The following is a 16,623-nucleotide window of genomic DNA, read 5'->3' on the forward strand; positions in this document are numbered from 1 at the left end:
GGAAATAAATCTGATAAATATCCTGCCCACATAGAATTTAAACTATAATAGGGGTGTAAAATCATCTTGTAGAGCATAAACACTACTTTGAATAAAACTGATCAAGGGTGTTGAAAGAAAACTGGTTTATAAGTTTTTAAAAGTGATAAAAATATAACATTTGTACTAAGACAACATTTGAACAAAGACTTGATGACAATAATGAACAATCTCTATTCCTCCTGTCATTTGAGTATCATGGAAACAAAATTATTTCTGACCCTTGGGAATGCTTACTGCCCTAATCTAGCCCCAGAATGATAAATGCACACATTATTTAGCCTTATAACATCACCCAAGCACATATGACTCAAATCCCTGGAGTCCTGAGCAACAATAAAAAATGTCCAAAGCATAGATCCTTCTCATTTTATCTGCTTTGTTATGGTTTGTTTCCCACTTTTGCTTTTATCCATAACTGGATTCTCCAAAGTATTTCTTAATATATGGTGAAACAGGAAGAAAACTCGATTTGTCAGTGTTTTTCTTTCTTTTTTAAAATATTTTATTTATTAATTTCTAAAGAGAGGGGAAGGGAGGGAGGAAGAAAGAAAGAGAGAGAGAGAGAGGAAGAAAGAAAGAAAGAGAAAGAAAGAGAGAGCGAGAAAGAAAGAGAGAGAAAGAAAGAAAGAAGAGAGAAACATCAATGTGTGGTTGCCTCTTGCACATCCCCAACTGGGGACCTGGCCCACAACCCAGGCATGTGCCCTGACTGGGAATCAAATCGGCAACCCTTTTGTTCCCAGGCCTGCACGCAATCCACTGAGCTGCACTAGCCGGGGTAATTTTCAGTATTTTTCATTGTATCTTTTTTTTACTTATAAACAAGTGACTTGATTTGTTTATTCATTCATTTATTTATTTGTCTATTTATTGTAATAGACTTTATTATTTAGAATAGTTTTATGTTCACAGCAAAATTGAGCAGAATGCATAGAGTACTATGTTTCACACACATATACACACACACAGCCTTCCTCACCATATACATGTCACATTCATCAGAGTGGTACATTTGTAACAATAGATAAATTTATATTTATACATTATTATCACCCAAAGTCCATAGATTATATTAGGATTCACTTTTGGTGTTGTATATTCTATGAGGTTTGACAAATATATAATCACATGTATCCTCCATAATGTCATACAGAATAGTTTCACTGCCCCCAAAATTCTTTGTGCTTTGTCTATTCATCACTCACTCCTCCTGAACCCTTGGAAGTCGTTAATCTTTTTACTGTTCTGATAGTTTTGCCTTTGGCAGAATGTCATGTAGTTGGAATCATTCAGTATGAAACCTTTTTAGATTGACTTCCTTTACTTAGTTATATGTGTATAACTAAGTAAAAAGTGTACATATATACATATATATTTTAATTTATATAAGTATATATTTTAATATGTATTTACAAATATATATATTTTTAAGGTTCCTCCATGGCATTGCATGGCTTGATAGTTCACTTGTTTTTATTGCTGAATGGTATTACATTCTTTGGATATAGCACAGTAGTTATTCAGTCACCTACTGAAAGACATTGTGGTTGCTTCTAAGTTTTGACAATTATGAAAAAAGCTGCTATAAACAGCAACATCCAGGTGTACATTTTTGTGTGGACATATTCATTGGGGTAATATCAAGGAGTATGGTTGCTAGATTGTATGGTAACAGTATGTATAGTTTTACAAGGAACCACCAAACTGCCTTCACAAAATGCTGGACCAGCAGCAATGAATGAAAGTTCCTATTGATCCACATTCTTGTCAGCATTCAGTATTGTCAGTGTTCCAGGTTTGGGTTATCCTAATAAGTGTATAGTAATCTCTCATTATTTTAATTTGCACTTTCATAATGAAATATGATATGGAGCATCTTTTCATATGCTGATTTACTATCTGTATATCTGCTTTGGCGAGGTGTTTGTTTAGTATTTTACCCATTTAAAAAAAGATGTTAGTTTTCTTATGTTCACTTTTAAGAGTTTTTTATATATTTTTACTTTTAAGAGTTTTTATATATTTTAAATAACAGCCCTTTATTACCTGTGTCTTTTGTAAATATTTTCTTCCGATCTGCAACTTGTCCTCTCATTCTCTTGACATTGTCTTTTACAGACAAGAAATTTTTTAAAAATAAAATCTGTTATCAATTATATCTTTCATGGATCATGACTTTGATGTTATATCTAAAAAGTTATCACTGTACCTAAGGTCTTTTAAGTTTTCTCCTATGTTATCTTCTAGGAGTTTTATAGATTTCCATTTTACATTTAAGTCTATAAGCCATTTTCAGTTAATTTTTGTGGTTAGATTTATTTTTTGTATGTGCATATCCAGTTGTTCAAAACCATTTGTTGAAAAAACTATATTTTTCCATTATACAGGGGTGAGAAAAAGTAGATTTATAGTTGATTGTATGGAAAAAAGTATATAACACAATAATAAGTAATAATGCAAGAGTAGACTGTGTTTTGTATACTTACAATTGTATATCCACTTTTGCCCACCTCTATGTTGCCTTTGATTCTTTGTCAAATATCAATGAACTATATTTGTGTTAATCTATATGTAGGCTCTCTACTCTGTTCCATTGATTTATTTGTCTGTTCTTTCATCAGTACAACAGTGTCTTGATTACTGTACCTTCAGAATCAGTTTTGAGATCAGGTAGTTTTATATTGACTGTATTCTGTGTCTTTTGCCTCACCATATAAACTCTAGAATCAGTGTGTAAATATTCATAAAATAACTTAGTGGGCTGTTGATTGGGCCTGTGCTGAATCTATAGAATGAGTTAGGAAGAACTAACATATTGACAGTATTGAGTATTCCTATTCATAAACATGGAATATCTCTTATTTAGTTTTACTTTTTAATTCCTTCTTCAGAGTTTTGTACTTTTTTGGTATAGATCTTATACTTATTTTGTTAGGCTTTTACCTAAGTATTCTTTTTGTTTAGATGAAAATGTTAATGGTATTGTGTTCTTAATTTCAAATTCACTTGTTCGTTGCTGGTATATAGAAAGTTATTGACTTTTGTATATTCATACTGCATCCTGCAAACTTGATATTTTACTAGTAACTAGCTCTAGGGGTTTTTGTAGTTTTGTTCTTATTGTTGATTATTTTGAATTTTCTAAAAAATCATGTCATCTGTGAACAAAGTTTTATTTCTTTGTTTCCTGTTGGTATACTTACTTGTTTTTATGTAGTCATTCCAATAGTGAATAGCAAAAAAGGATAGCTAATCCCCCAGAAGACTTTCTAAGGTTCCAGAGATTATTTCAATCCTAATATATTAATCAGTTTCCGGATTCATATATTAATCTAAATATTAGTGGATAGACTGAATTTACCACAATCTTACAACTCAATTGCTTTGAATTTGATTCAATTTGTTTTTGTTACCAAAGGAAAGTGTATATCTTGTAACAAGATGTAGAATTGGAAATTTTATCTAATGTAGAAAGATTTGATAGATAATGAGATTCCAGTGAAGATGCTGGACTATTGGCAAAAACAAATGAAAACTTAAAAAAAGATTGAAAACCATTTTAACAACTTTTCAATATATCACAAAAGTAAAGGATAAACAGTCCAATGATTTGGGGTTAGTGAGGAGGTTTCTTTAGTGAGAGGTGGTGGTGTGCTGTAAGGCCCAAATCCTTCAGGAGAAGGACAAGGATACATCTTTCTTGCTCTTCAAATCTATTCAAAGTGGTTTCACTACGACCACTTGAAGAACTTGGTAAGTGTTGGCCCTTATGGTAATAAAAGCACAATTACTTAAATGTGACCTCTACCTAAGTATTCTAAGATCAAGAGTCTATGGATTTCAGCTCAAGTTGCAGCACAAGGAGGAATGAGAGTTAAGGACCAATTTTAGGAAAGAATCATACTCCCAATGAAGGTGGGATGAATGATACATATGTGTAACCCATATGTGGGTCAAATAAAGGATACCAAGCTGAAGCTACCTTGATTCTTGCCTAAGGTGAATGCTTTATAGGCTGTTGGAAATCTAACAGTGTCTGTGTTGAGAATACCCAGAAAACTAATGGCTGAGGGCAGAGTGCCAGTTAAATGCCTCATGCATATCACATGAGGTAGGTTAATGAAGTCCAGTAGGACACCAACAATATGAGAAAGTCCATCAGAGCATACTTTAAATTTCTACCAGACCCAGAGGATGTGAATTCATAATATTTATCAGTTCAGTAATAACTATCTGCTCCCATTGGCCCCTTCCTGCCTCCTCTTCCTTATTCCAGTAGATGTCAGTTGCATGGCCAGGGAAAAGAGAAGGAAAGGGAAAAAGGAAGGAAAACAATCATAGCTTCTCTCCAAAAGCAGGTGGCTGGCCTGCAACCAACTTCAGCAAGGGAGAAAATACGAGTTAATTTTAAATCTAGTTCAGAGTTGTGGTTATTTTCTAGAGGTAGACATTTTCAAGTACTCAATTGTGACTAAGTGGCTTAAAATGATATATGAATTTCTATTAATTTATTATAAAACCATGATGAACACCTGGATTTTCACCTAAGAACAGAAGAAATATCCACCACTACCTACCACCAAGCAGGTTTAAAAGGACAGTAGAAAAGAAAAATAATACTCCTTTTATGATCACACCCTATGAGCCATACATGATTAATGTGCTGACCCAGGCTTTCTGGGCCCACACATGAAGACCAATATGTGGTAGGCATGGTACAATAATAAAGGTTCATACTGAGTTGCTTCCAACTGCAGTCCATGTTTGAATGCGTGAGGCCAATAAACCAACTCACAGTGTTTTACCCTGTGATGTTACAGGCCAACTCCCCAGAACAACCTGAGCAAATGTTTACCAAACCAATTCTAGATCTAGAACTTTCAAACTTTAGTAATTGTGCATAAGAGTCAATAGCTGATATTGTTAAACATGATTTTTGGGCCCCACTCAAGTGATTCTGATTTATAAAATTAGCACCCCCAAGTTGTTGTGATGTAGGTGGTCTAGAAACTCTCTTTGGGAAACATTGTTTTAGGGTAGTGCTCCTAAACTTTAATATGCATGTGAATCACCTGGGGATTGTATGAAAACATATTCTGGTTCATGGGTCTAGAATGTGTGATATTCTGAATTTCTTGCCAGCTTCTAGGTGATGTATTTGTTGCTGGTCCAAGTACCACACTTTGAATAATAATGATCAGGGCATTTTTTTCCCCAAACCTGCCTTATCTTAAACTCAGATAAGCCCTGGCTGGTGTGACTCAGTAGACTGAGTGCCAGTCTTCAAAGTAAAGGGTCACTGGTTCAGTTCCCAGTCAGGGCACATGCCTGGGTTAGGGGCCAGGTCCCCAGTAGGGGGCATGTGAGAGGCAACCACACATAAATGTTTCTCTTCCTCTCTTTCTTTCTCCTTTCCCCTCTAAAAGTAAATAAATAAAATCTTAAATAAAAAAAGAATCACAGATAGCGCTTCTTCAATTCCAAACACTGATTTCAATTCTCCATCCTTATTTTATTGTTTCACAATCTTTACATGAGAAATCTAGGAAAACAGGAGGAGTGTCCTCAGATTTTAGCTGGAATCTGGAGCAAACCCCAAACCCTTAGCTCATGTCTAGTGAGAGACATCAGGTAATTCAGAGGGGTCCCCCACATTGTGGATGAAATATGAGAAATTCACATGGACTACTGAGTCCTGTGGAAGAAAAGGGGCAGCATGGCTTTTCTCTCAAGAGGAGAAAAAGCCATGGCCCTTGCTGTGACTGGCCTTTATTTCTTTTCTGGGCACAGTACATGATGGTCTTCATTTACTATGCACATGTTTACCTTAGGTGGTTACCTTATACAGAAAACAAAGGAGATGATGCTGCTAATCACATCACAGAAGAGGGATATTTGCAAATGCAAAGGCAAAAGTAGTTGAACTGTTACACTCTATACTGGGGAGTTTTAGCATGGATTTTAGGAAGTCACAGTAGGCACTTGCTGTCTCAATTTAAGGTGAGGGAGTTTTAGCAAAAGCAAGTCTCATAGCAGTCTAGGTACAACGCAGGCCTGATTCCTCAGGGGAGAACATATCCATGAGCATAGGTCCTGTGTATCGGACCTTGCTTTCCACTGGGAGCTGGGCTCACACCATGCAGAATGATATCCTACAATCAGGGACAGCCTAAAACAAAGGAACTGTTCCTCTGGTCTTCCTGATCACTGAATTCCAACAGGGAGAAAGAAAAAGGTAAAGTCTCTAGATCTATTCCATGGTCCATAGTCCTGGACTATGAAAGACAATTCTGACTCTCTCTGAATGACTTAATAACAAGCGTGGCTTTACACAAAGGCTCTCACCCTAGACTCAAAAGATTCTCAATTTTGACTGCAAATCAGATTATCTGGGGCTTGAAAAAATATCAATATATAGTCCCTACCCTCTAGAACTTCTAATATGATGGGCTGGGATATTAGGATTCTGACTTAACTGGCTATGTACTAGCATTTTTAGAAACTCACTGGCTAATTCTAAGGGACAGTAAAAGTTGAGAACCAGTGCCCTAAAAGATGTGATCTGAAAGTCCTGCATAAAGAAATTGCAATCATTATTTTGTAACTATGTCTAAAATCTTGTACTTAGAGTCATTTGAGGTTAATTTATTACTTCCCAAACTATATTACTTCAGAACTATATGGCCCAGAATTAAATCACTTGGATTCATTAAAATGCTGGTATGGTCTAGTCAATCAAACAAGCCAACAGCCACTGGCAGAAAGCTTGATGCTATTTTTGTGCTATTATAACAACTACTACTATGCCTTCTATTGCATTTTACATGCCCTTGCTAAACATTTTCTATTTGGAGAATGATCTGTAAGTAATATTTTGTTATTCCTACAAAAGGATGAAGATACTATAGCCCAGATTGGTTATATAACCCCTCTTTCAAGGTCTAGTCCTGTAGAGCTAATGGACTAATTAAAACCAAATATGTCAAAGACACTTAAACTTAACATGACTGTAAATAAATCAAGACCTTCTTCACGTGGACCTCTTTCAGTCCCTTGTTTCCATTAATTTCAGGGCCCTTCCTCCACTTTTATAATCCAGAATATTAGATTCACTCCTAAAACCACTCTATCTCCCCCATCATTTCCAACATCCAATCCTTTATCAAATTCATTTGTTTTACTTCCTGACATCTCCAGAATGTACTAATTTCTTTTCATATTCTCCACTATTATCATCACTTAAGTCCAAGGTGTAATCATCTTTCTTTGGTTCAACCATCTAACTGGTTTTCTGGAATCAACTCCTCATGTTTCTTTTCTACCCATAACTCCTTTTCAGAAAATATTATTTTGAAACACCAAGTCTCTTAGGATAAAGGCTATTTCTCTTAAGGATAACAAAGCCTTCCTTGATCATAACTCTCCTTGCCTCTCCAGCAACACCTCTAGTCCCCCCTACACTTTTTGTTGTTGTTGGCAGCCACACTAACCTTTGCATTTCTCTTCTCTCCTGCCACAGAACACTGCACATGCAGCTGCTTTGTAAGGAACACCATTCCTTCTTCTAGTCACTCTGTTAACTTCTACTCATTCTCCAATTTATATTGATTACCACTTTCTCAGAAAAGACTCCCTATATTATTAAACTGTCACAGTTATAACACCATGGATTTCCAGTTTGTTTTACCTCACACTCACAGTTTGCCATTTATTTATGATCATTTAATTGATGTTTATGTCCCCTAGGATACTACAAGCCCCAAGACAAAAGAAGCCATGTCTTCTTTCTTCATATCAAATCTCCTGCCTAGCACATGGCTGTCACATAGTAGGTACATAATTATTAAAAGAAAAAAAAACAGAATGAATGAATGGAAGAATAAAGAAAAAAATACAGCCCTGGCTGGCGTAGCTCAGTGGATTGAGTGCGGGCTGCAAACCAAAGTGTTGCAGGTTCGATTCCCAGCCAGGGTACATGCCTGGGTTGCAGGCCATAACCCCCAGCAACCACACATTGAAGTCTTTCTCTCTCTCTCTCTCTCTCTGTCTATCTCCCTCCCTTCCCTCTCTAAAAATAAATAAATAAAATATTTTAAAAAAAACACAAGAGCTGGATGTAATAGAAAAAAATATTTATTATGGCGAAAGATCATCTGTGGTTTTAAATACTTTTAAGCAAAGTCAATCTTTTTTTAAAGTGAAACCTTATGTGGAGCCTGGCCATATAAAGCAAATAGATGCAGAGCTGGGCTCTGATTAAACTCAGACTAAGGACCTCAGAGATGGGCACTCAGCTTCCTAGACTCACCAGGCCTTGGTGCATACTAGGCCACTCCCCTAACAGCCCCTGGGGATCATAGGTACTATCTGTTAAACACTGAACTAATTCAGCATGTGCCTCTAACAGTGGAAGAAGCTGAATATGAGAGAGCTGACTTGATCAAGTAACCAGCTAGCTTTGAAACCAGTTTTGTTTACTTTGATTGCCCTGTGAATTACTAAGCATATATTTCATGCTGGTGTCTACCTTACATATTCCACATTCCATTCTGTCTCATAAAATTTGATTTCTTAAACATGTCTTGATAAAAATGCATGGATATGTACACACTATATTCTCTCCTTGAAATCCCTTTTTGCCATTCTTTTGGTACCCTGTGCCTCAGCCTAGAAATATTCTATTTATATTTTAAGACCCCACCAAACACTATCCCTATCTTTCAGTCATTCAACTCCCATGAATGTACTTTGGTGCATTTTCCTCATTGCTCCTGTAGCACATTGTTAAACTTCTGTATGTTGGGTAGAATTCTAAGATGGACACCAAGATCCCAGCCTCCTGGTATATACACCCTGTATGTTCCCTAGGACTGTACATATGATGGGTTTTACTCCTATGATAAGGTCCTGACACCATTAACTTTAAGAAAGGGACATTATTCAGAAAGGGACATTATTCAAGTCCATATAGGTGGACCTGACCTATCACATGAGTCCTTTAAATTTGGATCTAGAGGTCAGAGACAAAGGAAGACACATGGGAAATTCTGAAGATTGAGGGGACCAAGTGGCAAGAACTTAAGAGTGGCTTCTGAAAGCTGAAATTAACACCAGCCAACAGTCAGCAAGAAAATAGGAACTCAGTTCTACAACTACAAGGAATGAATTCTACCAATATCCTTGAATAAGCTCAGAAGAGGGACCTGAGCCCCAGATGAGAACACAGCCTAACTGACATCTGGATGACAGCCTTGTGAGGCCCTGAACGGAGGACTCACCAGGTTTCTAACTTAGAAAACTGTGAGACAAAGAGTGGGTGTGCTTCTAAGCCTACTGTTTGTAGGTAATTTGTAATGGCAGCAACAGAAAATTAATGCACTGTATCATCCCTCTCAGTTTGTTGTGCTATCATTTCTTTCACATTTTCTTCACCTACTAGATTTTGAGTCTCTCAAATCTTGTCTTACCTATTATTTTAAATTTCATATCCTAGTATACATTGGCCTTTCTAGCTCCCTCCTACCAAATTGTTTCTTGTTACTCAAAGTATAGTCTCAGCCAGAAGCATCTCTGTCACCTGGGAGCTTGTTTGAAATAACAGAATCTCAGGTCCACTGAATACTTAATCAGAAATGCTAGTTGGGGTCTCTGAAATTGTGTTTTAGCAAGTATTTCAGCTAACTTTGTACATGGTAAGGTTTGAGAATCCCTAGTTTGAGGAAATACTGATGCCTAGAAAACTGTATATGGAAGTGGTAGGCATATGAGGGAGAATGAGGGAAGGGGGGAGGGATAGAGAGAAAGAGACAACAAACAGCAGTGAGCTTAGAATCCTTTCTATATCTCTCATCAACATTTCCAAGTTCTATTCTCAGGTGGGCAATTGAAGTTATCACTCAAGGAAAGAAGTTCCTGGATCACAGAAGCTTAATTTATAGTGATATTGATAGTTTGAAATAAAATAATTTACTACTTTAGGGAGTCAATATACTTCTATTGTGAAAAGTAGAGATCATAATTATGAAAGTGTAACAAAATGAATCAAATATGATCAAGTAGGGTAAAGCAGAGTTTTATTTTTTTGTTGTTTTTTGAAATTATTTTTCTAACTATGAATAAGGTAGTATTTGAATGGATGGGACCTTGTTCCAGGGACTGGAGAAATCAAAGAAATTCTGACTTTTTAACCCATCACCTGACAAACTCCTCAACTGGAATTGTATAGGAGGAACTAGAAGGATAATAAAAGACACAACATTCCCCTCTCTCTAAAAATAAACAAATTCTAAAAAAAGATACAAACAAATACATACAAATTATGCATAATGAAGATGTTTCAAATATTTCAATGTCTAAAGTAAAACACTATTTTTGAGACATGTTACACCTATTTGTTTATGTATTGTCTATGACTACTTTCTTCTAAAAAGACAGAACTGAATAGTTGTGACAGAGACCATATAGCCCACAAAGTTGAAAATATTTATAGTTGCTGGAATTTGTGCTATATTATCTTAAAACAGTGCTCTCAGATGTTAACAAGAATATGAATCGCTCAAGAATCTGGTTTGCTTGCAGATTCCATTTCCATCATTCTAGGATGGAGTTTGAGATTCTGCATTTCTAACAAACTCCCAGATGTGGATACTGCTGATCCATGGTACCCCACTTTGAGTATAAGGAGATGAAAAATCCTTCCATGTTTTTTAAACAGAAAATAACATGGCTGATAAATAGTGCCTCAGTGATAATGATCAAAGTCAGTATCAACAGTGAATAAATCATGTTAACAGCACATACACTTGATATGATACAATGAGAATGGCACTTTACCTTTGTGATGTTTCTCCCCCAAATCCATACCCCTAGTCTGATCATGAAAGAAAATCATACAACTTCCAATAAGACACATTCTACAGAGTACCTGAACTATATTTCTCAAACTGTCAGTATCACAAGGAAAGTCTGAGAAATGTCATAGCCAAAGCAGACATGATGACTACCTGGAATGATGGATGGTATCCTGGAACAGGAAAAGGAAATTTTGTAAAAAGTAAGGAAATCTGAATGAACCATGAACCTTAATTAACAACAGAGAATCAACGTCAGTTGTGACACATGCATCATACTATTGTAAAATGTTAATCATAGGGAAATCTAGACAAGAGATTTATGACAATTCTGTACTACCTTTCAACATTTCTTGTAAATGTAAAACTGTTCTTAAAAAATAAAGTCTATTTATAAAACAAAAATAAAATAACATAAAAATATAATATTTTACCAAATACAAAAGACAAGTCCTACCACAAATTTCATAAATTGCTAATTCCAATGTCACAAAAACTCTTTCAAAATATTAGCATGATCTTGATACCAAAGCCAGATAAGGACATTACAAAAAAGAAAAAATACAATCCATTATCATTCTGATGAACTTCCACATAAAAATATTAAATAAAACCTTATCAAACAAAATTCCATAGTGCATTAGAAGGTAAATAATTTTTTATCAAATCAGATTTATCCTAAGATTTCACTTGATTTAACATTACAAAGTAAGGTTATATTATTCACTTCATTAACATATTAAAGGAGAAAAACTGTGGTATCTAAATAGATATAGAAAAGAATATTGAATAAAATTCAACATCCATTTGTGGCTAAATAAATGTATTGTTAGCAACTAATAATAGCAAAAATATTTATTTAACCAGATAAATTATATCCTTTAAAAAATCAACCTACAGGGAATACTATACTAATAGTGAAAACTTAAAACATCAATTTCTGAACAAAGGTGAATGTATTTATCTACATCTGTTGATCATTGTATTAGATGTCCTATATGATGTAGTAATATCACAAAAAGAAAAAAGAATTAGGGCTTGAAATTAAGCAAAACAGATGTCTTTATTTTAAGATGATATAAATGCCCACCTAGAAAATTTAAAGTTTAAGGGAACATTTTCATAATAAATAAGAGTTTGTCACTATTGGTTATTAAGTCAATATCAAGGGTAAATTACATTTTTATATGTCAGCAACAATCAGTTAAAAGTGTAATTAAAAAAATATACCATATATAATGGTCTTATAGCTATAGAGGTATAGCTTATATGGATATTTCTGTTTTTCCAAAATCAATAAATTGTATACCTATGTTTTTATATTTTATTGTATGTATATTTTACCTAAAATTGAGCTGTAAGCAAATATCTAAAACACAAAAATGTTTTTTAAAAGAGTATAGCTCATCTTTAAATTTATGGAGCACTTGTGTTTATCAGGGAACATTAGTTTGGCAATGCTGATCATCATATACATTTGGTTGGGAGTAGCATGTGAGAGTATGTGGTTTTATTTGTTACAGGTTTTTTTAAATTATAAGCCCTTTTTTTATGATCAAGTGCTCCAATCCCACTGGAAGTATCTGACAGCTTGGCAAGTTTTTTCACCCCACACTTGGCCTGATCCACCGGACAGTCGACATGGGCAAAATGCTCACATGTGGCAAGAAGTGGGATGAGCACTGATGTAATAACTAAACCTCAAACAGGACTGACTGCTCCAGGAGATAACAGGGAGGTGAGCTTGTTCATGTTCATTCACAACTATCATCTGAGAAAACTCAGGTTTTATTTGTTCATGTCAGTCTCTCCCAAGAATGGCTGGCTGCCAGTAAGCCTGTTAGCCCAGGGTATCTCCAGTATGATGGTTGGGCTTTAAAATTAAAACATTATTTAAAAAATACTTTTAATCTGAGATGAAGGCTTAGTTTGATCTCCTGCAGTATATTAAAAAGAGTCTTTTCCAAGTGTGCTCCTGGCTGATAAGGAAATATTATTTAAGTCCATCATTATTACAGTATGCTATAGTACATTTTTATCAGGTTTGTTAAGATATAATTAAATACAAACTGTACCTATCAAGTGATGCTAGCTGATATTTTAGCAAATGTATAAACCCTGTATTAACCCCAATAAAGATTCAGAACAATTTCATTAATCCAAAAGTTTCCTCTGCTCTCTTCTATGCCACTCTCCCTCCACTCCTGACCCTGGGATACCATTGGTCTTCTTTCTGTCACCATATATTAATTTGTGTATTCTAGAATGCCATATAAATAGAATCATACAGCATGAACATTTTTGTATCTAGCTTATATATACAATATATTTTAAGTGATAGTGCCCATGTATACCAACTGAACATCTGTTGCCCAAAACAAATTATAAAGAGCACTGAAAAGAAAAATAGAGGCCAATTCTGATCAACAGTTGTAGAATTTTTAAATAACATTTTAGTCATAAAGTGAAGTTGCTTGTAAGCAAAGATTATATTTAATAAACACCTCATAATGGTAGTTATTGTTAATAGTTATATGGACAGTTAAAGGCCTTCAGAGAACATAATTTACCCTCAGATAACTTTGAAGTAGTGATTGATGATAGCAGAGGTGTTGCACTAAAATGTGTTAGGAAAAGTAACGAAAAAAAATGAAACCAGCCTGAAGTAAAAATGCAAAATTCGCAAGAGAGACGAAGAACACAGAACTTGTAGAAGGGATAAAAATGCATTGTTTTATGTGACTGGAGAAAAGATAAATCAGCTGAATTATGTAGCTTTTTATTAAAGAAATTAAGCTGCATTGTTTTCAGATGCCCTCCATTAATTCTACTGGCAGACAAAGAGGAGGATCCCCTCTTATTATTCTGAGTTCATTTTTAAATAGTAGAAATAAACATCTTATTTCTAAATAAACAATGAATATTTCTCCAGCATCAGAGTGCCAGCTGCTTGAAAGAAACCTCAGAAATGATAGTGGAGCATTCTCTTAAGAAAGGCACATCCCCAATGGTCTTGAAGACCCAAGTGATTTCCAAATCACTTAGGAAAATAAAGGCATAGACCATTTATTTAGAGACATCATTTTCTGACTCTGAATGTAAAGATGTCTCAGGAACATCTTAACTAATCAATTTTGCTTATATCTTCATTTTCATGCATACACGAGAGTGGTTGATAAATGCTAAATATGTACATTTAAGTAAGTCTTAAAGGAGACTTTCAGACAGTATAAAATAAGAAATTAATTCTGGTTTCTTATTAAAGATAGGAAATCATGTGATTAACATTTCAAAAATGTATATGGAGTCATAAAGGAACCTGAATAGCCTCAGCAATTTTGAGAAAGAAGAACAAAGTAGGAGGAATCACAATGCCTGATATCAAACTGTATTACAACACTACTGTAATCAAAACAGCCTGGTACTGACATAAGAACAGACACATAGACCAATGGAACAGAACAGAGAGCCCAGAAATAAACCCAAGACTCTGTGGTCTATTAATATTTGACAAAGGAAGCAGAAGCAGAAAATGGAGTAAAAATAGCCTCTTCAACAAATGGTGTTGGGAGACAGGGACAGCTACATGCAAAAAGGAGTGAAACTCAACCACCAACTTACATCATACACAAAAATAAATTCAAGGTGAACAAAACACTTAAATATAAGTCGTGATACAATAAAAGTCCTAGAGGAGAACATAGGTGAGAAAATCTCAGATGTTTCATGAAGCAATATTTTCACTGATATGTCCCCTAGAGCAAGGGACATAAAGGAAAGAATAAACAAATGAGGTCTCATCAAAATAAAAATCTTCTATACAGCTAAAGAAAACAACATTAATATGAAAAGAGAACCAACCACATGGGAAAACATATTTGCCAATGATACCTTGGACAAGGGTATGATCTCTGAAATATATAAAAAACTCATGTGACTCCACTCCAGGAAGAAAAACAGCCCAATTAAAAAATGGGCAAAGGACTTGAACATACACTTATTAAGGAGGACATACAAAGGACCCAGAGACATGTGAAAAGATGCTCAGCATCACTAGCTATCAGAGAGATGCAAACTAAAACCACAATGAGATACCACTTCAAACTGATGACAATGGCTATCATAAACAAATCAACAAACAACAAGTGTTGGAAAGGATGTGGAGAAAACAGAAGCCTAGAGCACTGTTGGTGGGAATGCAGACTGGTGCAGCCACTGTGGAAAATGGTATGTAATTTCCTTAGAAAACTAAAAATGGAACTCCCTTTCAACCCAGCAATTCCACTGCTGGGATTGTACCCTAAAACTCTGAAACACCAATTCAAAAGAACTTATGCACCCGAATGCTCATAACAGCACAATTTACGATAGCCAAGCGCTCAAGCAACTTAAGTGCCCATCAGTAAATGAATGAATCAAAAAACAATGGTACATTTACACAATGGAATACTACACAGCAGAAAGAAAGAAGGAGCTCCTACCCTTTGTGACAGCATGGATGGATCTGGAGAGCATTATTCCAAGTGAAATAAGCCAGGCAGTGAACAACAAATACCATATGATCTCACCTATAAGTGAAATGTAATCAACAAAACAAACAAGCAAGCAAAATATAACCAGAGACAGTGAAATGAAGAACAAACTGGCAGTAGCCAGAGGGAAGGTGGGAGGAAATAAAGGGGGAAAGAGGGGAAAGTGTTTTGAGGAACATGTATAAAGGACATATGAGCAAAACCAAAGTGGGTAGGATCACTGATGGGAGGTAGGGATGGCCGGGTTGGGGGGGAAATGGAGACAACTATACTTGAACGACAAAAAATATATATATAAAAAGAAAAAAACCCCAAATCAACTTATAAAAATGTCAAATTGTCAAAATATTATTAAATATTATTAGCATAAAAAATAGAAATCATGAGTAATTATAGTCTACCTATTTTTAACATACTTATTTAGTATCATATAAACAAGAATGATAAAGCCTTTGATAAAATAAACTCCTTGAGATTGCAGCTTGATTTTGTCTAACTTAAAATTTATTTAAATTTCTTCTCAATAAATAAATCAATTCCCATAGTTAAAACAAAGGAAAGTTACCTATATAGATACATTAATCTTGTGCCACATCTAAGTGAATTCTCTTGCTATTTTACTACTCAGTTGGTTTTATTTTTGGTGGTGATTCTGGGCATACAATAATGTATTACACATGCAGTGGTTTTAACTTCACCTGTTTGATGTTTTAAGAACTTCTAGTATTTTTCTCTTGTCTGGTTCCCTTCACCCTTTATTTATTTATTTGTTTGTTTATTTGTTGTTTGTTTGTTTTCCATGTGCCCCCATTCATAATACAGACCAGGCAAAGGGCCTGGGCTGAGGTGTATATGGGGTAGGTTTACTCTGCCTCCTCTTTCTGTGAAGGCAGTGTAAGAACACAGCCTGTGATAAGCACCAGGAGGCCCCCTTCACCATTTTTAAATGGTAGTCATGACAGTGGGTAGGCATCTTTATACTATTCCTGACTTTTTGAGCAAATGCTTTTAGGGTTTTCTCATTCTTCTCTTACCCCCAACCCTGTTTGATCTACTTTGAAATAACAAGAGAATAAACTTTCTAAGTCTGGTGTTTTTCATGGTTTTCCTTGTACCTGCATTGTTTTAGCTTTATAAGAGTTGTACCATATTATTTGATTTGTTGGTATTTGAATCACCTCTTCATTGTGATTCACCCT

The 16,623-nt window shown here is 35.1% G+C and overlaps 1 non-coding gene across 1 annotated transcript; it reads right to left on the reverse strand.

Moving 5' to 3' along the window:
• Nucleotides 1-16,221: 16,221 nt before the first annotated feature.
• LOC114507173 lies at nt 16,222-16,353 on the reverse strand. Its single transcript, XR_003685443.1, has one exon. It is a non-coding gene; the product is annotated as a small nucleolar RNA SNORA51 (small nucleolar RNA).
• Between the last annotated feature and the right edge of the window lie 270 nt (nt 16,354-16,623).

Source organism: Phyllostomus discolor, chromosome 9 (assembly GCF_004126475.2).
Source record: "Phyllostomus discolor isolate MPI-MPIP mPhyDis1 chromosome 9, mPhyDis1.pri.v3, whole genome shotgun sequence".
In the NCBI taxonomy this organism is placed as follows: domain Eukaryota; kingdom Metazoa; phylum Chordata; class Mammalia; order Chiroptera; family Phyllostomidae; genus Phyllostomus; species Phyllostomus discolor.